General features: G+C 43.7%; 1 protein-coding gene and 1 pseudogene across 1 annotated transcript in view; one reads left to right on the top strand and one right to left on the bottom strand.

Moving 5' to 3' along the window:
• The window catches only part of SIL1 (SIL1 nucleotide exchange factor), a 234699-nt gene extending 207781 nt beyond the window's left edge, over positions 1-26918 (bottom strand). Inside the window, exon 1 of the mRNA XM_058677311.1 lies at positions 26764-26918. The gene's annotated coding sequence lies outside the window, so the exon portion shown is untranslated. The remainder of the gene's footprint in view (positions 1-26763) is intronic.
• Positions 7198-7281, top strand: LOC118760155 (U4 spliceosomal RNA; annotated as a pseudogene).
• Positions 26919-27719: the final 801 nt, after the last annotated feature.

Below are 27719 nucleotides of genomic sequence, written 5' to 3'. Positions count from 1 at the left end.
CAGAAAATTTGTAAACAATGATTTCACTCACTTCTCCCTAACCCTCAATTCTTCCCACCCTGATCAACCATGTAAACATCAAAAATAAAAAATCTTAAAAACAGAAAAGAAAAATAAAGTAGAAGCTTCACTAGAAGTACACTCATAAACACATTTAAAGATTCATTTAAAGACAATCAAAGAAAAAGGATTGCCTAGGCATCACCAGGTGGGCACAAGGGCACTGAGCAGCCCCTTACCACATGCAGCAAGGAAACAAGTTCTGTGAAAGGGTAACAGTGATTCAGTCTCAACGAAATAGCCAACACTGGTCATGAAGAAGCCAGGCCACTATTAGAAAGAGAAGCACAATCACCTTTCACCGCTCCATTCTCACCCTGCCACCCACTCACATTCTGTGAATTTGTTTTTATCTGGCCACTGTCAATCTGTCAATTCTTGTCTAATGATCTTGTCTAAGAACTTAGGTAGTATTGCAAAAAGTGTCAGTAGGCAATCAGGGTGAGACAAATTTACCATGTCTTAGTGAGCTTTTGTGTTTGTTTTATTCCAAGCAAACACATTACAGCTTGCTTCCCTATAACAGAAAACCTAAAAATCAATGCTGAAAGCCCAGAAAACACAAACTCTCCTTTCCAATAACAAAATGCCAAGAAGAAAAAGAACTATATAAAATGAAGCAAAGAAAAAAGTCTCTCCTCAGAAGGTTCCAATTAATGGGGGCAAGAGAGGGAGACAATTAATAAATAATGGACAAGAAAGAAAATTATCTTGATTATATTTATTTAGGAAGCAAAGCAGTATGAATATGAACACCTGTATTCCCAGGTTCTGAGTAATAAAAGCACACATTCTAATTCACAAGTTCATTCATCCAACAAATGTTGTTTGATTGTCTACAACCCATATATGCCAGGGACTATTCCTAATACTGGGAATACAGCTGTGTACGTGACAAATATTTATGATCCTTATACTCACAGAAATTAAATTCTAATAAAGGGAAAAACAGTCAACAGGAAGCAATGAAACAAGAAAAATATCAGATGGTGCTACAGTTCTTCCACGCCAATATTCTTAAAATTTGGCTGCTAAAAAAATAAAAATAAATGGAATTTGGTTGTTTATGTAACAGTACTGAAAGGGGGTAGGACCTTCAAGAGGTAATTAGGTCATTTGGGCATCACCATCATGAATTGATTAATGTAGTTCTCACAGCACTGGATTAGTTCTTCAAGAGCAGGTTGCACAAAGCACAGCAGCCCTTGTGTTCTCACCCTCCCCCACACACCTGTTTGCACCTTCTATTTTCCACCATGTGGAAAACAGCCTCACTAGAAACCATTGGGAACCAGGACCACAGCTTCCAGACTTGCCTGCCTCATGAACTATGAGTCAAAATAAATACCTGCCTTATATAAATTACCCAGTCTCGGGTATTTTGTAATAGCAACAAAAAACAAAGACAGACAACTATGTCATGGTAACTTAAAGAGTCGCATTGCATCAGGCTAAAGCAAGGGCCTCCCTCATAAGTCAGAACAACAATGAGATGTGTATGACGAAGAACAGGGAAGAAAAGTCCAGCAGAGGGTACATTAGAGCAAACACACTCTGTTCATGAAACAGAGACAAAACCGATGGCTAGAATATAGAAGGCAAGGGTTAGAATACAGAAGAGGGAGGCTGCTAAGAAGAAGGGAGGCAGGAATCAGAACGTGTAAGCTCAGCAACAGGTAAGGCACTTGGGTTGATTCTAAGTGTGATAATGAGCCATCACAGGATGGGAGGAAGGGAAAGGACAGATTCCTTAAAAACTTCTTGAGGGAGATGATAATTCACACCAACATACATGGTGGCTTTTCAAAAATATTATCAGGTCATAGACATTCAGAGCAGTTTATCAGTTCCTTAATATGCACTATGTGAAGGGCACTTAGCTGTATAGCATTCATTATTAAATTTAATCCTCACTCAATACTATAAGTAGATGTCATTTCCACTTCACAGACAAGGTCCTCAAAGGTCAGAGGGAAGGGAAGTAACTTCCATAAGGCCACAGAACACACATATGGCAGAGCTGGAATTGGGACCTAGATCTATCCAACTGAAAAGATACAAGGATCTCAGTCCTTTTGCTTTAACACCACCACCATCCCCCTGAAAGAAAAAAAACACAACAGCTCTCCAAGGAGAGCAAAGGTTTCACTCAAAGCAGTTACTCATCTTCCCCAGTGAGGATCTTACTGCAAACACATTCCCCAAGAAACTTCCCTGACAAGGCAAACCCAACCCCACAGTCCCAAGCTCTTGGTGAATTGCAGCACCTATAGTCCATTCTGAAATTTGTCTCACTCTGAAACTGTATTCTTTCAAGGCATTGCAATCTTCACCATTCACTGAGTATCAACAATATGTAAGTCACGTGACATGTATTATTTCTCACTTTTTTTTTTAAAGATTTATTCATTTTATTACAGCCAGATATACACAGAGGAGGAGAGACAGAGAGGAAGATCTTCCATCCGATGATTCACTCCCCAAGTGAGCCGCAACGGGCCGATGCTACGCCGATCCGATGCCGGGAACCTGGAACCTCTTCCGGGTCTCCCACGCGGGTGCAGTGTCCCAGTGCATTGGGCCGTCCTCGACTGCTTTCCCAGGCCACAAGCAGGGAGCTGGATGGGAAGTGGAGCTGCCGGGATTAGAACCGGCGCCCATATGGGATCCCGGGGCTTTCAAGGCGAGGACTTTAGCCACTAGGCCATGCCACCGGGCCCTATGATGTAAATTTTTACTGATGGTATGTTGGAGCTTTTAATTGATCGGGATGATACTCTGCTGGCTCTGTCTTCAGACCAGAGAGGGTATACCTAAGAAGCCGTTGAACTTGACTGGACAATAAGATGCTGGACTCTATGTTTGGTATATGCTTGCAATGGGGGAATCTCAACTGAACTTGAACTGTGGTTATGCAACAAGGTGGAGGAATCCACCATGGTGGGAGGGTTTGGGGAGGGGTGGGGAGAATCCCAGTACCTATGAAACTGTGACACATAATACAATGTAATTAATGAATTAAAAAAAAAAAAAAAAAAAAAAAGAAAAAGCAAATTCTGGAGAAGGTAGATAACCCAATTTCCAGAGTTAGCCCAATAGGAGATTCAAATGTTTGGTTTCCAACAGCAACAAAACCAAGACATATAAGAAAACAGGAAATAGGGCCCAACACCCTAACCTAGCAGCTAAAGCCCTTGCCTTGCACACACCAGGATCCCATATGGGTGCTGGTTCTAATCCCGACAACCCCGCTTCCCTTCCAGCTCCCTGCTTGTGGTCTGGGAAAGCAGTTGAGGATGACCCAAGGCCTTCGGACCCTCACCCATTTGGGAGACCCAGAAGAAGCTCCAAGCTCCTGGTTTCAGATTGGCTCAGCTCCAAACATCGCGGCTGCTTGGGGAGTCAATCAACAGATTGAAGATCATCGTCTCTGCCTCTCTTCCTCTCTGTATATCTGACTTTCCAATTAAAAAAAAAAAAAGAAAAGAAAAGAAAAAGGAAACAGGAAAAAACAGAACAAATTGAAACTTCCCCTGAAAGTACCTGATGGCAAGTCTACTAGAGAATTTAAGACAAGTGTATGAAACATAACGGTCTTAAAGATAATGGTCTCAACGAATTAAAGAAATGCACGCAGGTCCTTGCCTGGTTCCGACTTTGGGTCCCCACTCTCCCATGTAATGACCATCAGGATTGCTCCAGAAACCCCTCAAAACAAACTAGAATAGATAGATAGAGAACAACAAAGAAAGTTTAGAAATAGGAAACGGTCAGCTGGGATGTACCTATAACTCACTGAGTGGGACACAAAGATTAGTCACTCCTCACTGGGGTACTGAAGATTTCCCTGCACATCCCTCCTAAAACTTGTTAGAGTTATAGAATTAGACTACCCGAAAAACAGCCAGGTTCAGCAAAATCATGCTTCAACGCTATGAACTGCTAAATACTAAAATTAAAATAGACATGAGACAGCTGAATAGTAATCTATAGCCATTTTAAGGTGTATAGCACCCAGTTGTATGTAAACTAATAATTGAAATGTCAATGTAGAAGTCACAGGATGTGGTTCATAACTTACATTCTTTTTTTTTTCTCTCTTTTAACATCTTGGTTACTCAATATCATATCAACTAATTCCATAATGTTATAAATTGTTACTGATGTAATGTCAGGGCTTTTAATTGATCGGGATGATACTCTGCCAGCTCTACCTTCAGACCAGAAATGGTCTCCCCAAGAAACCATTGAACTTACCTGGACAGTAAGATGCTGGACTTTATGCTTGGTAGATGCTTGCAATGAAAGAATTTCAACTGAATTTGAACTGTGGTAATGCAACAAGGTGGAGGAATCCACCATGGGTGGTTGGAGAAGGGATGGGGGGGTGAATCCCAGTGCCTATAAAACTGTGTCACATAATGCAATGTAATCAATAATAAAAATAAATAAATAAATAACAAATAGAAAAAAATTTTTTAAATTTAAAGAAACATGCATGCAGAAAATCAGTTTTTTAAGTGGAAAAAATCAACCAAGAAACAATCTAAAATAAAATAAAATCTGAAAAGTACAATCACTGAAATGAAAAATTCACTAAAACACTTCTAAGGCTAAAATATTTAGGCAGAAGAATCGGTGAACTTGAAGGTAGAATAATGGAAATGATCAAGTCAAAGAAAAAGACTGAACAAACATGAAAGAGATTAAGGAATCTGTGCAAAAAGTCCGATATCCATGGTCCATAGTCACAGAAACAACAGCAAACAGAAGGGACAGAAAACATCTTAAGAAGTAACAGCCAAAGGCACAGCACGGTGGCCTGGTGGCTGCAGTTCTCACTTTGCATGCATCACAATCCCATATGGGCACAGGTTCATATCCCGGCAGCCCCGCCTCCCGTCCAGCTCCCTGCTTGTGACCTGGGAAAGCAGTCTAGGATGGCCCAAGGCCTTGGGACCCTGCACCTGTGTGGAAGGCCCAAAAGAGCTCCTGGCCCCTGGCTTCGGATCAGCGCAGCTCTGGCAGTTATGGTCACTTGGGGAGTGAATCACCGGACGGAAGATCTTCCTCTCTGTCTCTCCTCCTCTCTGTGAATCTGACTTTGCAATAAAATAAAATAAAATAAATCTTTTAAAAAAAAGAAAAAACATCCAAAAACTTCTCAAAGTTGATATACGAGTATCCAATATGCTAAACAAACTATAACTACGATGAACTCAAAGAGATTCACACCAAAATACATTATAATCAAATGTTTGATAAAGACAGAATTTTAAGAGCAAGAAAGAAGCAAAATGTTACAAACAAAGGATCCTCAGTAAACTCATAAGCAAATTTCTCATTAGAAACTTTGGAAACCAGAAGACAGCAGGATAATATGTTCAAAATGCTAACAGAAAAAACTGTCAAGCAAGATTCCTATATCTAGAAAACTGTCCTTAAAAAGCAAAGAAGAAATGAACAAAAACTTAACAAGTTGATTATTATCCAGCATAGGTTGAAAGTAAAGGGCACTGTAGAGTAACCTGAAGTTATATGAAGAAATACCAACACCAGTAAAGATAAATGCACGAGCTGGGGTAAAGCATAAAAGCTAGGATTATTGTAATTTTGGTTTATAACATTTTGTTTTCTACATGGATTATGAGACTAATGCATTCTTTTAGGCATACAATATGTAAGATGTAATATTATAACAACAACCGAAAGGATTGAGAAACAGCTGTTGAATGAGCCACTTTTGTGTATCAATTAAGATAATATGGCATAAATTCAAACCACAGTGCTATAACTTTAGGATGTTAAAAGTAATCCCCATGGAATCACAAAGAATATACACAAAAAATGAGAAAGGAATTTAAAAGCTTCACTACAAAAAAAATCAACTGAACACAACTCAGAAATACAGCAAATGAAAGGGGAAAAAAAGTCATATAGAAAACACATTGCAAAATGAGAAAAGTAACTTCCTCCTCATCAGTACTTACTTTCAATGTAAATGTATTGAACTCTCCTATCAAAAAACAGAAACAGGCAGAACGGATTTTTTTACACAGCTCCAACTATGTGCCTATGAGAACCTATTTCAAAGGCACATGACAGAGGGAAAGAGAGAGAGAGGGAAGGAGAGAGGGAGGGAAGGAGAGAAGCAGAGAAGGAAGGAGGAGAGAAGGAAGAAAGGAGGGAAAGAGAGGGAAGGAGATAAGAAGTTTCCATCTTCTGGTTCTCTTCCCTAATGGCAACAACAGCACAGGCTATTCCAGGCAATGCCAGGAACTAAGAACAGGAACTACACCCAGCTAGTAGTTGCCCAAGTACTTGGGCCATCTTCTATTGTTCTTCCAGGCATATGAGGAGGAAGCTGGATGAGCACACCAGCTGCTGTACCAATATGGGATGCCAGTGTCATACATGACAGCTTAACTTGCTGTTACAACACTGGCAAAGAGACTCACTTTAGATACAAACACATGAACAGGTCAAAAGTTACAGAACGAAACAGGCTATTTCAAGCAAATGACAACCAAAAGAAAGTAGGGTGGCTATACTAACATCAGACAAAATAGAGCCCAGCACAATAGTGTAGCAGTTAAAGTCCTCGCCTTGAACGCGCTGGGATCCCATATGGGTGCCAGTTCTAATCCCGGCAGCTTCACTTCCCATTCAGCTCCCTGCTTGTGGCCTGGGAAAGCAGTCAAGGACAACCCAAAGCTTTGGGACCCTGCACCCGCGTGGGAGACCTGGAGAAGGTTCCTGGCTCCTGGCTTCGGACCGGTGCAGCACCAGCTGTTGTGGCCGCTTGGGGAATGGACCATCAGATGGAAGATATGCCTGTCTGTCTTTCCTTCTTTCTACATACTGTCTTTCCAATTGAAACAAAAAAAAATAAATCTTAAAAAAAATCAGACAAAATAGATTTAAATTTTTTAGTTACAAGACGTAAATGAGGACCTTACATATTGATAAAAATTGCTTCAAAGCCTTTTAGCTTAGATCATATGTAAAAATATCAGTACAGCAGTATACAATAATTATAAACATTTAACAACAGACTATCAAAATCCATGAAGCAAATATTAACAGAATTAAATGAAAACAGTTCTACAGGAGTTAGAGATTTCAATATTCACTCTTAGCTTTGTGCAGTGGCAGTATTGTAGCCAATGAGGTTTACTCAAGGGGCGATTATTGCTAATTGAAAATATTCACTCTTAAAAATGAATGCAGGGGGGCTCGGCAGCGTGGCCTAGTGGCTAAGGTCCTCGCCTTGATCCCATATGGCCGCTGGTTCTAACCCCGGCAGCTCCACTTCCTCTCTATCTCTCCTCCTCTCAGTATATCTGACTTTGTAATGAAAATAAAATAAATCTTTAAAAAAAAAAAAAAAATGAATGCAGGGATGGGCTGTGAGCATCCCAGCAGTGACTTAACCTCTGCAACAAGCACCTTTGATCCAGGCAAGATAAGGAATATAATGAGTATAAGAAAGGAAGAAAAGCTTACATAAAAGAGAAACTCAGATAACATCTTGATCCATTACTGAACCCAGATGAGTATGTATTTTGTTTTGAAGATGAGCAGTTAAATAGCTACAGAAACAATCTCATGGTTGGTCATCTTAGATGTAATGCTGCCTGTCATATAAAGTAAAATTTATGAAAAATCTAAGTTCTAATTTTAAGTAAGAAAAAAAAATGAATGCAGGGGTCCAGCGTGGCTGCCTAGTGACTAAAAATCCTCACCCTGCACACACCAGGATCCCATATGGGCGCCGGTTCTAATCCCGGCAGCTCCACTTCCCATCCAGCTCCCTGCTTGTGGCCTGGAAAAGCAGTCGAGGACGGCCCAATGCCTTGGGACCCTGCACCCGTTTGGGAGACCCGGAAGAGGTTCCTGGTTCCCTGCATCGGATCAGCGCAGCGCCAGCTGTTGTGCTCACTTGGAGAGTGAACCATCGGATGGAAGATCTTCCTCTCTGTCTATCCTCCTTTCTGTATATCTGACTTTGTAATAAAAAAAAAAATCAATAAATCTCTTTAAATAAAAAAAAGAATCACAGGCAGCAGCTTCACCCCTTGTGTAACACCAGCCCTGAGATTCCACCAATTAATACAACTACTATGGAGATTAGGATTTAATATGTGAATGTGAAGTTTGGGGGAGACACACACTCAAGACCATGGCATGATCATTATCTCCTATTTAGAGCTGAGAAAATTAGGGATTTGTCCAAATTCACACAGGATCTAAATGGTAAAGCTGAGACTCCAACTAAAGACCATGCTTCTCTCAGCTACACAGCAAGACTTTTCACACAGATACGTGAAAGGAACCATAGTACCACTGACTGAGGCTGAACTCTGATATAGTCTGAAATAGCCCATCATGCACTAACACATGGGCTGACAGCATAGACTCTAGCCCTAGTACCTCTTGGAACTCAGTCTTTCTAGCTATACAGTGGGAAGAAAAACTCCAGCCCTATGGACACTGGCTGTTGCTGAGAGAGAACATGTGCATACCTACAGCAACCAGAACCTAATGTTAGACAAATCATAGGCTCTGGCTTTGCTAACTTGGCCACTGAATCACAGGGTATTGCCAGTGTCAGCAGCTCGAGCAGCCCAAGATCAAAGGGGTAGCCCCCATTCAGCAGTGACAGACATTGAAGGGATGGTGACATGGCAGTTTAGAAAGGGTTCTGTAGCTGTCGGACATTAACAAGTGACAAGCCTGAAACCTCCAGGACTCTTTCTAGGCAGGTGGAAAGATGCCAGATGTTGACAACCTGGGCCATCGCTCCTGAGTTACCAAGCAGCCTTAACAATAAACTGACGACAGGCCCTGAGTGAGAAATCAGGAAAAACTAGGCAACACTTCGGGGGTCAGTCTTAAGATTACCTCTCAACTGACTGAAGGAGAACAAACCACCTGTTACTGCTCCTTTTCTGATCATCATTCTCACTCGCTCACCAAAACCCATCTACTTACTATGTGTTGCTACTACTGCAAATTCACAACAACCACCGATGACTCTCCACAGCCTTCCCCTGTGTTTCAGGTAGGCACAAGAGGCCCTGGCATGGCTGGCTGTCCAAACCTGCCCTTGCTAACCCTTCCAGCCTCTTGAGATCCCCTAGCTGATCTCCCTGTATTTTGTAGGTCCCAGCTACACATTGAGTCTGTCAGCATACTCTTGCCCAAGTCCACCCCTGAAACCTTTGCAAAAAGTTTGGGCCCTCAGCTTAAAATGCTCTTCAACCTCATGTTGCCTTGCACAATAAATATTTATTTGCTCTTCACAACTTACCTCAAACATCACTTCCTCCAGGAAGCCTCTCAACCCCATAGCCCCAGGACCAGGCCAAATCCCTGTCTGGTGTGTACATTATACCATATTCCTTTCTATCCACTTATCACAGCTGCAGTTTTACATTTATGGGTGTGATCCTAATTTGATGGTTGTAAGTATCTATATACTCTAAGCAGGAACCATATCTGACTAGATCATAGCTGTATCTGAACCTAGACAGTTCCTGGAATGTAATTACATCTTTTTACAAATATGTATTTATAAAATATACTTTATATGAATACAAAAATATTATATATTTACATACAAATTTTGCTAAAAGAACAACATTTCAAAGCAAAGAGAAATGAGGCTCTGTCCAAATCTAAAGGTCCTACTTAGAGAAGCTATTTTCTCCATGTGACCATAAGGCAAACTAGTCTTTCTCCTGCCCCTCACCCTGTTGGCCAAATTCCTTACAGAAGTTACCTTCCATGTCCTACCAATACTCAGGCAGGTGGTAGGCATAGTGATAAGTTGGCCTACTGCCAAAAATAATCTAAAAAGCTATCACCCTGTCTGAGGGCTCTAGGCTTTCAAAATAAAAGCCTACAGCAAAAACCCACCCAGATATTAACACAGAAACCTGTAGCTAAGAAAGAATGAACCAAACAGCCAGCAACCCATGCCAGAAATGAGTGATCCTTGTGTAGGCAGTGCCTTAAGTGACACACCCAAAGGAAAAGCAGAGGGAGGCAAGGCTCCAGGGGTCTGAAGCAGAAGTAAGGACTTAAAGCTTTTTTTTTAAGGTTGAATTATTTTATTCGATAAGCAGTTACACAGAGAGAGACAATCTTGTATCAGCAGATTTAATGCCCAAATGGCCACAATGGCCAGAACTGGGCCAGGCTAAAAGCAGAAATTTGGAACTCCATTGGGTCTCCCACACGGGTGCAAGAACCCAAGAACTTGAGCCATCTTCTGCTGCTTTCCCCAGCACACTAGCAGGACGTCAGATCATAAATGCAGCAGCAGGGACTCAAAGCAGCACTCCTATGCGATACTGGCATTGCAGGATACTGGCACTGCAGGCAGCGGTCTATCCTGCTGCCACCACAACACTGGCCCCAAAGAATTTTTTTCTTCTTGTTGTTTTAATGAGACAGATAGGAGGAGGGCAGGGAAGGGAAAAGGAAAGGAGGGGAAAGTGGGCATTCACATTCACTCCCCAAATGCCCACGATGATCAGGACTATACCAGGTAAAAGCCTGGAGTTAGGAACTCAATCCATGTTTTCTATGTGAGTGGCAGGACTCCTGTTACTTGAGTCATCACTACTGCTGCCTAAGGTCTGCATTAACAACAATCTGAGAGTCACATATTAAACTCAGGCACTCCAGAATGGGATGTGGGCATCCTAACAGACAACCCAAATAATTGTTTTCCTTGTTCCCACTGTAAGGGATTTTAAATACTATTTTTTCTTAAGTAAAAGAGATGTATCCAAACATTAACTCTCAAAATTTCCCAGGTTCAAAGGAGGTCTATAGATGACAGCTCAGAGAAGTGTTCTTAGTGCATGAAGAAGTTCATATAAAGCTCTAATTGAAGCCAAAATTCAGGCCCAGCGTGGCTGCCCAGAGGCTAAAATCCTTGCCTTGAACATGCCAGGATCCCATATGGGCGCCGGTTCTAATCCCAGCAGCTCCACCTTCCATCCAGCTCCCTGCTTGTGGCCTGGGAAAGCAGTCAAGGACAGCCCAAAGCCTTGGGACCCTGCACTCGTTTGGGAGACCCGGAGGAGGTTCCTGGCCCCTGGCTTCGGATCAGCACAGCATTGGCCATTGCAGTCACTTGGGGAGTAAATCATTGGATGGAAGATCTTCCTCTCTGTCTCCCCTTCTCTCTGTATATTTGACTTTGCAATAAAAATAAATAAAATCTTATAAAATATATGAAGCCAAAATTCCCCCTGTAGGAGGAGGAACTTCTCTCCACCCTTCAGTCCTTTTGAGCAAATGGAAGAAGAATGAGAGAAGGTGGAAATATTTGCTGAGCACCAATTGATGCCAGGCACAGCGTCAGAAACCTTATAAACAGATTGTTAATGCAAACCAAATGAGAAATAGATGAGCACTTGTGCAACAGCCACTTAATGGCCAGGGCAGGAACCAAATCCAAAGACTCCTTTCCCCTACTATCTGCTCCTCACCCTTCACTATTGCCTTCAAACAAGAACGGGGAATGCCACCCCCAGCTATCTCTGGCAAAAAAAAAAAAAAAAAGCCTGTCTTCCCTGAGAACAGTCACCATGACCCATGTGTAAAAGTAAATGTACCCCGCTTCCTAGGCACAGCCTGCAGATAGGTAAGAGGAGCAGCATTCAGCATTTACAGCTAGAGATGACTATGTGACAATCCCAAGTGAGCCCATGAAGGCTCTACCTGTTCCAGTATCCACTGCTGCTGGGCAGTGGGTGGTAATTCTAAAGTGCTGAGACCTTAAGCCAAATGAGGGTATGCCCCATCACATTTCCTGCAGGGCCGACTCCATAGCTGCAGTCTCCACACTTTATGCAGAGGGTAGCAGCTCTATACCTGAATCATCACATCTATTGAGCATCATCTCCAAGCTAAAGCATCCATTCACTGTGCTGCAGTTCAAGGTTAACCCTTCCCCCTGTACTCATCTCAGGATCTACCTCTTATCAAAAGCTATGCCAGCTGATTATTATAATGATAACTATTATGCCATTATAATAACATTACTGCACTTTTTTCTCGCACTTGACATCTGTTGGCTGATAGGTTTAACTGGTACATAAGCAATAATTACACAGTGCTCTCTCCTTTCCAACCAAGCCTCTAGTATGACTCTTACTGCTAAATACAACTGCAGCAACTGCCCAGTCCCAGACCCAGTAGGAAATGCAGCTCATCTCATCACACCTTCAGAGTCCACAGCGTCAGAAACAATGGCTCAACTGGCTCCTCACTGTTAACATACTCTGCCACCCTCCCAACAAGGTGATGACACCACCATGCAAACCCCCAACCTCCAAAGCTAGAGGAGTCACCCACAGGTCACAATATTGCAGAAGTACAAGTAGTACCAAATCACAAGAACCTACGCCACAGCGAGAGAAAAGGGAGAAGAAAACACATTTCTCCACTGGGAGTTCTCAATAAATGGCTCCCAGAGAGCCATTCGGCTTGCTTCGCGCGCGCACGCGCGCACACACACACACACGCACACACACACACACACACACACACACACACTTTTTGGCAACTGTTGGCAAAATCAGCAGCAAGGAGGGAAGGGAAGCAGAAGGCTACCTTCAAGCCACTCCTCTGAAACAAAAATCACCTTCCCTGACTGCTGGCCACTCCTCGCTACTGGTCAGGAGGTAGTCCAGAGCCCAAAGCAGAAAAGCAAGTCCCACTTTTCTTAGCCAAAGCCCCTGTTCTAACAACAAAAGTAGAAAGTGTTACCCAAATGAATTACACATTAGTCACATTAATGTGAAGGCAACCATAGGGAAGCTACATAAAGAACACATGCGATAAAACAAACCACACCAGGAGACCAGGGCTGGCCTGTTTTGTTCCCTATCATGTAATACATAGGGTTTTGTTTTTGTTTTTTCAAGGCAGAGAGAGAGCAGAGGTTATTTGAATTTAAACTACCAGTGAACACTATAATCTGTGTGCAAGCAGAAAAGTAACATTTAGGAGTGCCAAGCACAGGCTCTTAGGACATGTGTGGCTGAGGCAAAAGTAACCTATAAGGCTTTCTCCTTCAGCCTCAGCATACTGCTGTCATCACTTAAGGGCAGTTAAGCAAGCAAGCAAGGCCCATGCAGCACAAAGAGGAATTTTCCCCTAAGTCTAGGGAGGAGGCTTGCCCTCTCAAAAGGAAATCACTATAAAGCAGCATATAGTGAATAAGACCAGCCATCCACAGCAGTCACTCATCTAAGGAGAGGCTCTTGAGAAGTTGTGCTGAGGGTAAGGACATCAGCCTGTTCACCAATATCATCAAGATGGCCACACAGAACCCAGTAGATGGTAGGTACTCAGCAAGTAACTGTGAGCTGAGCAGTAACCACAAAGAGATCCTCGGGCTGGAACCAACTGCCCTGAGTAGGGATCTAGCTGTTCCCCCTGGAATAATCTGTAAGATTGCAGAGATCCATAAAAGGGTAACTACAGGAGCTGATACCTGGCATAGCAGTTGTGATGTCACTTGAGATGCCTGCAATCCCCATCAAGTTCCAGTTTCACGTCCAATTCCAGTTTCCTGTTGATCCATACCCTGAAAGACAGCGGTAATGGACTGGGTAGCTGCAACCCTGCTGCCTAGTTTAGAGACCTGGATGGAGTAGTAAAACATGCTGTTACTTGGGGGATTTATTCATTTTGCCTCCTGTATGGGGACTTCCATCAGACAAAATGCTTTTTTTCAAAGTTGATGATTCACTCAGGTGCAAGACAGATGCTGCAAAGACCTGTGGGAAGTGGCCACCCGGCAAAGGCAGGCTGTGTGTGGTGAGAAGGTCTCCAAGGAACACCCTACACACCAGGCCATATGCTGTCAGGATATAAATCCAGGCCCATCTTGCACATTTTACATTGTTTACTCTCTTTGGGATGAGGCACATTAAATTATAATCCAAGGACTACATGTGTCCTTCCAATTCTATTCCATACTTACTTTCTTGCTAAAAAGATTTGTAATCTGGAAACAAAACCCTCTCTGCCTAACAGAGGGCCTAATTTTCAGCAAAGAATAGGAAACCAAACTGTCAATTCAAGCTCCTATGAAAGATACAGCCCCAGCACACCTTTGTTTACCCAACCAACAAAATGCAGAGACCTACTCAACTCCTTTACTCCAGAGAATAGTCTCAGAACTATGAGTGCCAAGCAGTAAAAGGAAAACCAAGAGAGAAAAAGGGGGCACCACAGCCCTACTAATGCCTTAAGTGAAACAGCTCTGGAAAGCCCCAGCCGAGACAGAATCAAAAGAGAGGACTTGTTCACTGCCAGAACAACTATAAGCTAAGGGCAGGAATATGAAGCGAAGCTATCTGAATTGACCACAGCACTCCCCTGGCTGGCCCAATAGCCTTCAAGGAGTCATCAGCACTCTCCAAAGATCAACTTTTGACCACCATAAAATGGGGATGTTGTAAGGATAGTCTAAAATCACGTATCTGAAAGCCCTCTGAAAACATTAAGCAGTAACATTTGAAAACAGCAAATAGTGAACACACTTTCAGCCAGATACTTGTTTCAAATATCCTTGGGAGAGATACCTTTAGCTCCTTGGGAGCAGAGAGGCAAAACTGAAAACCAAAAGGTGGACTATAGTGACTAAACCCAGTTTGCAAAGAAACCCACACTTGTGAGGGCAGAATGGATCCCAAGCAGGTAAACAGACAGATGTTTGCTCATGTACACTAAAAAATAAAATACAATAAAATAACAGGGTGGGGGACTGGCACCATGGTATAGCAGGTAAAACCACAGCTTGGGATGTTGGCATCCAATATGAGTGCCAGTTTGAATCCTGGCTGCTCTGTTCCTGATCCAGTTCCCTGATAATGACACTGGGAAAGCAGTGGAAGATGGTCCAAATGCTTGAGCCCTTGCATACACATGGGAGACCTGGAGAAAGTTCCTAGCTTTGGAATGATCTAGCTCTAGCCACTGTAGTCATTTGGAAGTGAAACAGCAAATGGAGCATCTGTGTCTGTCCCAATGTCACACTTTAACTTGTTCAAACATATAAGTACATAAATCTTTTAAAAAGAAAAATAACATGGGCCAAAAATGATGCATATCAGAATGCTACTTCCAGTCCTGGCTACTATGCCTTTTTATTTTTTTCCCCTCAAAGCCCTGAGACCCTGCACCTACATAGGCGACCTGGAATAAACTCCAAACTCCTGGGTTCAGATCAGCTCAACTCTGGCTGTTGCAGCCACTTGGAGAGTAGATCAACGGATGGGAGATCTTTCTGTATCTCCTTCTCTGTATATTTTGCCTTTCCAACAAACATAAACAAATCTTTAAAAAAAAAAAAACTTGATTTTTTTTTTTAACTTGGAAGTTATTTGAAAGACAAATTCACAGAGAAAGGAAACACAAAGATTTTCCATCCACTGGTTCACTCTCCAAATGGCCACAACAGCTAGAACTGAGTTGACTCCAAGTCAAGGGCTTCTTCTGTGTACCATGAGTGCAGGGTCCCAAGGACTTGGGCCATCCTCCACTGCTTTCCCAGGCCATAAGCAGAGAGCTGGATCACAGGTAGAACAGCCAGGACACAAGCCAGCACTCAAATGGGATGCCAGCACTTGAAGGTGGGGATTAGCCTACTGATCTTGGCCCCATTCCTGGTTACTCTGCCCCTAATCCAACTTCCTCCTAATGCATGAGGGAAGGCAGCGTAAGATAGCCTAAGTTCTTTGGTCCCTACCACCCCTGTGGCAGAGCCTGACAGAGTTCCTGGCTCCCACTTTCATCCTGGCTTAGGCCTGGCTGCTGCATTTGGGAGACTGAACCAGCAGATGGCCAATCTCATCATTTCTGTCACTCTGCTTTTCTAATAAATTCTGTTTAAAAACAATAAAATAATTTAGGTACAGTTCAGACTTAAAAAGGTATACATGGCTATATCATGAAAAGTCAGTCTGCGACCTCCTCTACTCTCCAGCCACCCGGGGTCTCCTTACATTGTTTCTCATGTATTCCTCCAGAGATGTTCCAATCAACTGATTTCTGGTTCTATTGGGAACATCATTGATGAAAATACTCCGAGACCTAAAAGGCAATGCCAAGCAAGTGAGTGCTGCCAGGACACTGAGGGAGTGTGACCAGAATGACCAGGTGGAAGCCACCCCTAGAACGTCGCGTGGGGGTGGGGGGGGCAGACTTCCTTCCAACTGTCACACGGCTTTGCCCCTTGACTGGCCTCATTTAGGCAATACCTTTCTCTCCCAGTTGTATTTGCTCACTCAGAGCTCCTTCTCAGAGAGGTCATTAAGAAGAGTGTTCTTCAGGACTTCATCCTCTCTCGGTCTGACCACCAGGTCCTTCAAGGTAGCCAGAACCAGGAGTAACTGTCAAAGCTGCCTCTGCAGAGACTAGGTAAAAGGGCAAAAATCACAAGTCCTTGAGTCACCATCAATCTAGTCACTCTTAATACCCAGGACTATCAGAATGCAAGAGAGAACAAGGCACAAACCATACACAGTGCTCCACAAGACCACAAAGAGAAGGTCACTGCCTATATAAACTTACAAAACACTCTCAAAGCTAGGTTTTTACCAAAGGTCTTTTACTCTTCTGCAGGGAACTTACATACGAAAAAGTCCAGCCTTAGAGCCAGCACTATGGTACAGTAGGCTAAGCTTCTGCCTATGGATCTGGCATCCAGTGGGCACCAGTTAAACTCCCAGCTGCTCCACTTCCCATCCACCTATGTGTTTATGGCCTGGAAAAGCCATAAACCCTTGAGCATAAAGCTCAAGCCCTTAGTCCCATGCACCCACGTGAGAGACTCAGAAGATACTCCTGGGTCGTGGCTTCACATCAGCTCAGCTCCAGCCATTGTAGTCACTTGCAAAGTGAAGCAGCAGATTAAAATTTTCCAATCACTCTCTCTTCTCTCTGTTTTCCCTCCCTCCCTCCCTCTCTCCCTTCTCCTTTCCTTTCATCCTTAGCTCTCTTTCTCTCGCTCGCTCGTTCTCTCTCTCTCATCAGGACTGCATATAGGAAGTCCCAAAAGGGCACTGGTACACAAAGTCCAAGAAGAAACAGAAGCAAAAAACAAGAAGGAGCTTCTGTAGTAACTCAGAAGCAAGTAAAAGAAAATAGGTAGGGCCCAGCAGCGTGGCCTAGCAGCTAAAGTCCTTGCCTTGAAAGCCCCGGGATCCCATATGGGCACCGGTTCTAATCCCAGCAGCTCCACTTCCCATCCAGCTCCCTGCTTGTGGCCTGGGAAAGCAGTTGAGGACGGCCCAATGCATTGGGACACTGCACCCGCGTGGGAGACCCGGAAGAGGTTCCAGGTTCCCGGCATCGGATCGGCGCGTATCGGCCCGTTGCGGCTCACTTGGGGAGTGAATCATTGGACGGAAGATCTTCTGTCTCTCCTCCTCTGTGTATATCTGGCTGTAATAAAATGAATAATCTTAAAAAAAAAAAAAACAGGTAAAACAGGAAGGCTCAGCAAGGAATACGACAGAAGGCTGTCAAAACTTTCAATTTCATTGATTAAAAATCCTCTAGTTTCTAAATTTTTTTATAATGCAGACTGACCTTCATTCAAAATACTGAGCTTTCACCTTACTTCTTTCATTCAGAGAGGCAGAGGCTATAAAGTTGCATTATTCATAAGTTTCAGAAGCTCAACTTCAGGCTCATATCATGGGAGTGGCTTCAGGGACAATTTACCCTACCCGTTCCCATTGCCACAATGAACCTGCTGTAAATCAATTTGAGCACAAAATCCAAGTCACTGTATTTGACTGTGTCTCCCTGACCTTGCACAAGGTCCAGAAATGGGCATACAAATCAGAGCAAAGCCATGACAGAAGTCAAAGTTCCCCTAATGAGCTAATTGCTTTACACTGAGCTGAAGAGCAGAAAACCAAAGGAGAGAACACACTGTCAAGAGGGCCCCTGGCAGAAAGAGGCAGCCCTGCTCCAATGAAATCCTCAAGTCAGACACTGAACAGGAGACAGGGCAAGCCAGCTTGGGATCCTGTTAGCATGAGCCTGGGAAAGGTGAGAACTGCAGAAAAGAAGGGAAGAGACTGTAGGGAAGCCATGAAGCTCCCTGCTACTCACAATTTATTTACACGGCATGAGTGACCTATAACTATGTTGATGTGAATGATAAACTGACCCACAAAGATTGAAGTGATGGTTAAGAGAAAGTCTGCTTGGTCAACATAACCTTTCTTTGAATTAAGTCTTGGGTCAAGAACTAGAAAGTACTACTACTGTCACTACTGTTGACAATTCAGAGCCCTAAATTCCCTTTTGCCAAAGTACCTTGCTTATAACCTCGGAATTCTTAAGGAACTTCCAAAAATAAGTACTACTATTTCCATTCTACAGGTCATGAAACTAACCCAAAAGAAGTAAATTAAGTGCCCATGACCTGATGGAATATGAACCCAACTGAGCCTGACTCCAAACACATGTTTATAAACCACCTGACAGAGTCATTCCTTTTCTTTTCTCCTAGGGATACACTAAAGGTTTTTTGGATCACCAGGCACAGAAGTCTGGAGTGAACACAATTTGTTTCTAATAGAGGGAAGACTTCAAATCCTTTCCTGGCTGAACAGCAGTGGAGATGTTGCCTGGAGCATATCAGAGTGCCTGGGTTCAAATCCAGGCTCCACAAGCCTGAGGGAAGTAAAACAGTAGATGGAAGATCTTTCTCTAACTTCTTGCTTTTCAAATAAAATGAAAATAACAACAACAACAAAATTTCTCAGATATGTTTCCTCTGAGCAGGAGGAAACACTTCAATCTGAATAGAAGGAAATGGCATAATAGCCAAAACCCTCAATAGTTAAGAGTTAAGGTCATTTATAAAGTCAGTCAGTTGAGAACAGATCTTCTTCTCTCCTCGAAATTTTTAACCCAGAAATATCTTGTATCTAATGCTTTACACAACTCTAACAATTTCTATGGCCACCCATGGTGATCCCCTTTGCTTATTCACCCAGCCCTCGTTAAACCAGAGGCCTACTAATACACAGATGGTCCTAACAGACAGATGGCCTACTTCACTTCTCTGGGGCTCAGTATTATCATCAGCAAAATCAGAACGCATCAAATGTAAAACTGAAGCATGGTACAGACAGAACAAGAAGCAGTTCTCATGACACTTCAGTCAGCACAAGGAGCCACCAAGGAACAACCATTCCTTAGAGCTAAACCAAACACAGTCCTGAAGTTTGCAAGGAAATGAAGACCTCTAAGATGATCATTCCCAGCCCAAAACACCAGGGTCTGAGAGTTCAGCAGCTGAGTCCAAGTTTAGAAACCCATTCAACCATAAGTACGAGATGGAAAAGAGGTAAAAATCCAATCTTGAATGACTTGCTTGGGTTGGCCCCTTAAGTTCTCAAGATCTGCTACGCACTGGACTCAAGCCATGACCAACCAATGTTGTCTTATTATTGACTGTCCTACTTTATGTTACTCTTGCTGGACTGAAGCATGTTGGCTTTCTGGAATCGGGTCAGACAGCTGCTGCCCCCTTGGGGGTCTCACAGAAATTAGAGGCATTTAAGCACGAGACAAAGGCCAATAGTGAAGTGAAGTTCAGTGGTATCAGTCTTCCTCATCAGACCTTTTGAATGCATCTCAGATTCTTCTTTTAGTTACTAGAATCCTTCTGCCATCACAAGAATAAAGAGGGCACACTATATAGAGAAGAGGTTCAATAAGCATCACTGGCTGCCAGGATGTTGTCTGTACTAGAACTGGTGATTCAAAGGCATGATCAAAGAGTTCCCTAGTCAGCAAACAGAGCTCAGAAACATACTCCTCTCCAGTTCTTTATAAGAAATGTGGGCCCGGTGCGATAGCATAGTGGTTAGGGTCCTCACCTTGAACGCACCAGGATCCCTTATGGGCACCGGTTCTAATCCCGGAAGCTCCACTTTCCATCCAGCTCCCTGCTTGTGGCCTGGGAAAGCAGTCGAGGATGGCCCAGAGCATTGGGACCCTACACCCGTGTGGGAGACCTGGAAGGAAGTTCCTGGCTCCTGGCTTCAGATCAGCACAGCACCGGCTGTTGCGGCCACTTGGGGAGTGAATCATCAGACGGAAGATCTTCCTCTCTCTCCTCCTCTCTGTAATCTGCCTTTCCAATAAAAATAAATAAATCTTTAAAAAAAAAAAAAAGAAATGTACCACAGGTAAACACGAGACACTGTCTGTCTAAAGGCTCCAGTGTCTACTCTGGGAACAACTGGGCCAACACAGCAGGACTAGCTGTGAAAATGTTGAGTTTACTAGACACCAGGGAAGCAATGAATGGGACACCTAAAAAGGTCAAAATTTAGAAGACAAAAAAAATAAATAAAGGATAAATATAACTCCATTCTCTTTAGAGCAGTAAAAGTAGAAATCACCTCTTGCTTCTTTATCCTCTATCCTTTTCTTCTCCAACTCTTTTAACAGAGCAGGCTTTGAGGAAGACAATATGCAGTAACTTCAGACAGAGACAGCTTCTGCTCCAAATGTATTAATGTCAACAAATAAAGCAAAAATATCCTTACTAAACCATGTGCTCAGGGCAAGTGTTGTGGCACAGCAAGTTAGATGGCCACTTGAGACAACTCCATCCCATAGTAGAGTGCCTAGTTCAAGTCCCCAATACTTTGTTTTCAATCTAACTTCCTGCTCACGTAACCTGGGATGCAGAAGATGCAGGGGCCCAAATGCTTGGGCCCCTGACACTCATACAGGATTTCGATGAAGTTCCAGGCGCCTGGGTTCAGCCTGGGCCAGCCTTGGTTATTGCAGGCACCTAGAAAATAGACCAGAGGGTGGTACAGGTCTCTCTCTCACTTTGCCTTCCAAGTCCACGGAAGCAAACAGGCAGTTTTATTTTAAAAAGTAACTCTTGTGCTCACAAACATCAAAAGGCTAATTTCCCAGGCCTCCTACACCCTTCTGACAACACTCTGCAGAAACATGTTCAGAGATAAGAAACATGTTCAGCTGGACAGAAATGAAGCAAGTAGAGACCTACACACAGTTCTAATGCTTCTAAAGGCCAAAGGGTTTAATTCTTAAAGATTTATTTATTTTTATTAGAAAGCCATTTCAGATTTATGGAGAGAAGGAGAGACCGAGAGAAAGATCTTCCATCTGCTGGTTCACTCCCCAAGTGAACAAAAAAGGCTGGAGTCAAACCTATCTGAAGCCAGGAGCCAGGAGCTTCTTCTAGATCTCCCACATGGGTGTAGGGTCTTAAAGCTTTGGGCCATCTTCAACTGCTTTCCCAGGCCACAATCAGAGGCTGGATGGAAAGTAGAGCAACCAAGAAATGAACCAGGGCCCATATGGGATCCCAGCACTTGCAAGGTGAAGATTTAGCCAATTGAGTCATTGTTCCAGGCACAAGGGGCTTAACTCGTTCCATGATGACTCTAGTTATAGCCAGCCATCTCACAAGAGGCCCAAATAGAAGGAACATTCTACAAATAGGAGAGAGCCACCAACCCTAAGGCCTTCACACCGTTGAAAAACTCAGTGAAAATCTCAATATCAGGACCTCTTTTTCAGTTCATCATCTCCCCCACACCTTTCTTTTCTAGGGTTTATTCATTAATTTCAAAGGAAGAATCAGAGAAAGATACCTTTCATCTTCTGGTTCATTCCCAAATGGGAAATTTATTTATTTTACTTAGAAGTCAGAGTTACAGAAAGAGATTTTCCACCAACTGATTCAATCAACAAAAAACAGCTATGGCCAGAGCTGGACTGGTCCTGAAGCGGAGCCTGGAGCTTCTTCTGGGTTCCCACTTGGGTATAGGGACACAAGTACTTGGACCATCATCCATTGCTTTCCCAGGCCAGAAGTGGAGCAGCTGAGACATGAGTGGGAGCCCATATGGGAAGTTGGTGCCACAGGTTGACTAGCCTGCTACTGGGCTTGTCTTAAGCCAAGAGCCAGGATCCTATTTCAGGTCTTACACTTGGGTACAGGGGCCTAGGGACTTAGGCCATCCTCTGTTGCTTTCCCAGGCATATCAGTAAAGGATGAATTGGAAGTAGAACAGCCTGAACTCAAACCAGAGCTCATACAGGATCTATGCAGTGGTTTTATCCACTTTACCACATTGCCAGGCCCTCCTACATCTTTCATAGAGCCTGGAGAAAAGTGAGTTTTCTGGTACAAAGTCCAGCTTATGACTACAGATTCATGGAGTGTGGGGAAGAGGCAGTGGCAGGACAGCACGGCACAATGAAACTTTGCAGAGCTTGCTTTAACTCCCAGTTGCATCAAACCTTCTAATATTGGTCAAGTTACTTAAGCTCACAAAGCTTGTGCTTCATCGGTAAAACAGAGAATCACGTGAATTAGCTTATAAATTTGATTTTAGGATTAGATGAAATAACGTTCACTATTTCTACAATGTGGTGTTTGAGGCACTGAAACAGTTGTAGTTAGAAAATAAACTTTGATGACAACATGACAGAAGAATCTAGAATGAGATCGAGCATTCTCAATGGATGCAATATCGCCCAAAGGGGGTCAAACATTCCTGGGACATGGTGTCTCTGTGTAAAGGGTGTATCTGTGGCATTAAAATCCCATTATGAAACAGATAATTGCGGACAGAAGGTCTCAAAATGTGGTCAAGAATAAAAGGCTGAGAAGGTCCAAGTGATTAGATGTACCCAAATGGCTGACACAGTTCCCGAAAGAAAACAAATCCACTGATTTGCATACACCGTGGGCAGAGTGAACAACTCATCCTGGTTTGCCCTGGACTTTACTGGTTTGGGGATCCAAAGTCTCACACCTGGGAAATCCCTCTGTTCTGGGAAAAATGTGCCTCCTTTCTACAGGTGAGCTTCATGAAGACATTCCCATTTCATGAATAACAGCTATCAGGAGGAATTCATACTAGCCCAGGAGGAATTCACAATGATCCCAGCAACGTAACTGAGATGACTGGCATTTTCCATTTGCCCAGCCCTATGCTCAGAGCTCTTGGCCCCTGACCTCCACCAAGGCCTTGACAAAAGAACATTTCTCATGTATGAATTATGCCTCTTCCTTCTCAACCCCAAAGCTCAGGATGGTATTAGGAAGACCAAAGTGGACACGGCCTGATAGTACAACCATAGCCTTGTCTGTGAGCAGTCTAGTAGACCTGGAGGAATTACAACTCTGCACTGAACATAGTTCTGTTGCCACTGGATTCTGTGTCCAAGGTGGAAACTGGAACAACTCAGAAAGTCAAATGTAAACTCCCCAAAAGTCAGGAAGATTCCATGGGGTTCTCCACATGTGTCTGAGCAGTTTGAATTTTTTAACACAAGGTTTTATCCCAAATTCAGTGTTGATGTGAGAGCTAACAGTTACCCACAGTCTCATCTAAACAGCAGCAACAGGCTCTCCTCCTCCTCCCCCCTACTCAGCACCAAAATCCTTAAAGAAAGTAAATGCAGAAAAGGAAAGGTAGGATAGTCCCTCTTTAGACCACATATAATTAAAATACAAAGCTCTCTGCTGTAGAAGACTAAAGCTCACAGCTTAAGGCCGATTCAGAGAAGGATGAAGTATTCATCCTCACTCACAAAGAGGAAAAGATTAGCTCCACAAGGACAGATATTCAAATTGACACCAAATCCAGGAGTTAGAGATGCCTGTGCTATAGAGCATGCTCTAAGCACCAGCTAAGGCCCCAGAGAAAAATCCCCAGGAACAGACAACTAGGATCCAGCATTTTAAGAATGTTGAGATTAGCTCTCCTGCAAAGAGGCTTATTCCAACAGACTGCCAGGCAGACTCTGCCGTACAGCTTTACCCAGGAAGTACCGGAAATGAATAAGGAGGCAGAGTGAGAATACAAATCCACCAACGTGAGAAACAGAACCGGAAGGCATGAATACATTTGCTAAAAGGAACACTTTCCTTTAGACACCACCATGTTCTCTTGAATAGTCTCATTGATACAAAAATCTTCATTCATTGAGACTGAAAACATTATTTTCTGTATCCCAAGAGCTTTCATGGGTATTACCTCACTTAATTCTTGGAAGTATTATTCCCATTTATATGCAGCAAAGTCTAAGAGACAAAGTATCTTTTCCAAAGCCACATGGCTAATAAGTGGTGGATTCACACATGAGACACATTGATCAGACACAGATCAGACCTCACTTGAAAATCCATGACTTGCATCTGAAAATAACTAGCCAAACTATGTCATTTGGCGTTTGTGAAAATACTGTATGATACCACGTATTGCTGAGACTGATATCACATATGGTTCAAAAAACATATTTAGTTTATCAAAAACCAAATCTGACTTCGACAATGGCTGTATCATCTTGGTGATGCTACTCTAAACCCTTATCTCCCCTCCCACTCCTATCTATCACATATCACTCCAAAGGACAACTGTCACTGGAGGATTAAATACTGGCATATTTGTTATTTTAAAGTCAATTTTGGTATTTTTCATTTTTACTTAGTCTTTCTTCCTGCCAATGAAACATACTAAAGCTCAAAATTGGCCTCTGTAGAGAAGTGGTAACTGGCCTTCAGAAAACAATGGGAAAGAGGAAAATAGGACCCAAGTAGCAGGCAAGTGCTCCTCCCCATTGTTTCCCCCAAAGCTGCCACATGCCTCCTCACACTTTCCCCTTTCCCATCACCTGGAAAATGAGGGCAAATAGCTCTTTTGCTTGCTAACTTCATCAGAACAGCATTCATAGTTATTAGCATATTGCACTCACTAAACATTTGAAAGAAAAGTTAAAATAAACCTGGTGTGGCCATGTTCTCAATTGAAACCATAAGCCAAGTTCTGACCCAGGTTATACAAATACCAATCCTAATATGGTTATAACAAGGCTACCAGCAAAATCTTATCAAATTCCCAATCTGCTTATGCTTGGGTAGGGTGAAAACAACAACAAAACACACACACACACACACACACACACACACATCCACCCATCCCCAATACAATTTTCCCTGTCAAAACAAATACTGTATTGTTAAGAAAATATCTGGTAGTCTATGTTCAACACAGAAGGAAAATTACTGCTAGCAATATAGCAAAACTCACTAGGCAAGTAAGATGTTAGAGAGTAGCCAACTCAGAAGAGGCATTTAAAGAACAGTGAAGGAAGGCAGAAACTTTGTAACTTAGGCAGCATAGGCAAGTCTGGTAAAAAGCATATCATACAGAACTCAGCCAATGAGGAACCAGAGAACGGATCTACATGCTAGTATATAAATCGCTTGCCCCCAGGGTGCCTGTCCATCAGACACTAGATGGCTCAGGAATGATAATCAAGTCTTGGTTTTACTGCATCTCATGAGGCCAAGGCCATCTCTTGAGTGGACAGATGAGGATATTTGCCACAGTATTTATGAACCTGTTTACCATAGCAAATACTGATATTCTCCTGCCCACCCACTCAGGATTAATCTAATCATTTCCTTCTCTCGAAGTAGTTCGTGGTTTTGTCTTACTGAGAAAACCAACTGGGCTTAGATCAAACACAGGCATCCAGAAATATTTATTAGTGGGAGTCAGCTTTATTGGCACAATGGGTTAAGCCACTGCTTACGATGCCATCACGCCACGCGAGCACCTGGTTCAAGTCCTAGTTGGAACTTTGGGTGCTTCATTATCAATCCAGCTTCCCGCTTATTTCCCTGGGAAAACAAGAGAAAATGGCCAGGTGCTTGGGTCCCTGCCATCCCTGTGAAATCGCAGGATAAAACTCCAAGGTCCTGGCTACAACCAGACCTAGCACTGGCCTTGAGGTCATTTGGGGAGTGAACCAGTGGATGGAAATGCCCCTCTCCCTCTTTAGCTCTACCTTTCATAATAAGCAAATAAATCTTTAAAAGCATGTACTTATTAGAAAACTGATCTTCGTTGAGTAACGTTGTATATTTTAAAAGACAACAAACGACTCTCCACTTCCAACAGTTTCAAGGAAGCCTCACTGGCCTCTCAGCTGCTGAGCAGCTCCTGATTACCGGTCCATCCCTCTCATCTGCTAGGCTCTTCCCAAACGGCACCCCTTCCCAGGTACTCCTCCAAGTCGTTTATCTCTGCCTCATCAAGCAGAGCTTCTCAAAGAGGCAGTCCCAGGACCCAAATGAGAATCATCTGTCTTGGAACTCAGGCACTAATTACTTTATCCAAAATCCCCGAGAGGGGCGTATGACCTGAGACCCACAGAAGTCTCTGACCTGCTAGGCACAGAGCGCATAACTCCTCACGGCCAAGACAGGCAGCCTGTCAACACTGCGGGGGGTTGGGGGGACGCCAGAGACCAACACCTCAACCACCCAGGGATCCAACGCAAAGCAGGCGCGGAAACTGAGGGCGGGAGGAGGGGGCAAGACAGGACACCCCAGCAGACGTGGGGAGCAGGAGCCGACCTCGCATTCCCACAGCCTCATCTCCTGGACACGCACGGGTGAGTGGAAACCGACTTGGAGACGGTAGCCCTCGGGCTGACAGACCACGGCTAACTTGGACGTCCCGCTTTGGAGGCACAAGAAGGGAGCGTGTAGAACCCGGGACCACTGTCGGAAAAGCGCCGAGGCCACCCTGAGCCCCGCGCTCAATTCCAGGGCCGAGTGGCCCTCAAAGCCCCTACCTTGGGCCTCCCGCAAAGCAGCCGAGGGGCAGACACAACCCCCACAATTCCAGGCGGCCGCGGTGGCAACCAGCTTCCCCGTGCGCAGACGCCGTGGCGACTGTCCGAACCCGTGCGCGCGCGCCTATTACGTCGCCTCAGCCTCGCCCAATAGCAGCTGGCCCGGAAGGGCGGCCGCCTCGCTCAGTCGGCGCCCCGAGGCGTTGTTAGTCCCGCCCCTTTATTAAGCCCCGCCCCTTTCGTCTTCCCCGCGGCCACCTGTTGCACCATTACCCCTTCCCGCCTTTTATCTGTCCACCACAGTAAGAGAAATCCAAGAGAGGGCCCCATGGCCCTGGTTTTATTTCCAAATTTCTTCTTCCATTTCCCAACAGCGTAATTTCTTTCTAGAGGAAGAATCCTCAGAAAGACGCCAGACGGGATAGAGAGTAAAAATAAATCAAGCTGTTATGACTCAGTTTGGGACAGCAGTTGAGACTCAAGCCAAGTAGGCCACCTGTGTCACCTGCTGTATATACTCGAGTATTGTGTAAGTTTTTGACAACCAATTATTTTAAAAATAAAAAAGGTCACCTGCAGTTCTAATTCAGTTCTACTGCTAAATAGCTAATTTTGTGTGTGCCAGGTGCTGCAAATACACTCTATTTACTTAGCATAATTTCCCAAGATGGGAACTGTCATCTCTTTTTTAACTGGGGAAGCGGAGGTTCACAGAAATTAAGGTCGTATGGTCAGGAAGTGGAAGAACTGAGAATTCAAGCTAGATTTGGTACTTGGAAAGAGCTGTTCTCTTTCCCCTGTTCCACCCTTACCTAGATGCCTAGAAGGAAAAGAGCCACACGGTGATTTCTGGTCATTCCTAAGTGGACAGAGGAGGTGGAGGGCAACATAAACCAGGACCTCCCTGCAAGACCACACTCAGCTTAGATCCCAGATCTGCAGTTCCTTTCTCTTTG

Source organism: Ochotona princeps, chromosome 19, assembly GCF_030435755.1.
Source record: "Ochotona princeps isolate mOchPri1 chromosome 19, mOchPri1.hap1, whole genome shotgun sequence".
Classification (NCBI taxonomy): domain Eukaryota; kingdom Metazoa; phylum Chordata; class Mammalia; order Lagomorpha; family Ochotonidae; genus Ochotona; species Ochotona princeps.
Note: the sequence above shows the minus strand (reverse complement) of the source record. Positions and strands in the feature narration are given on the sequence as shown.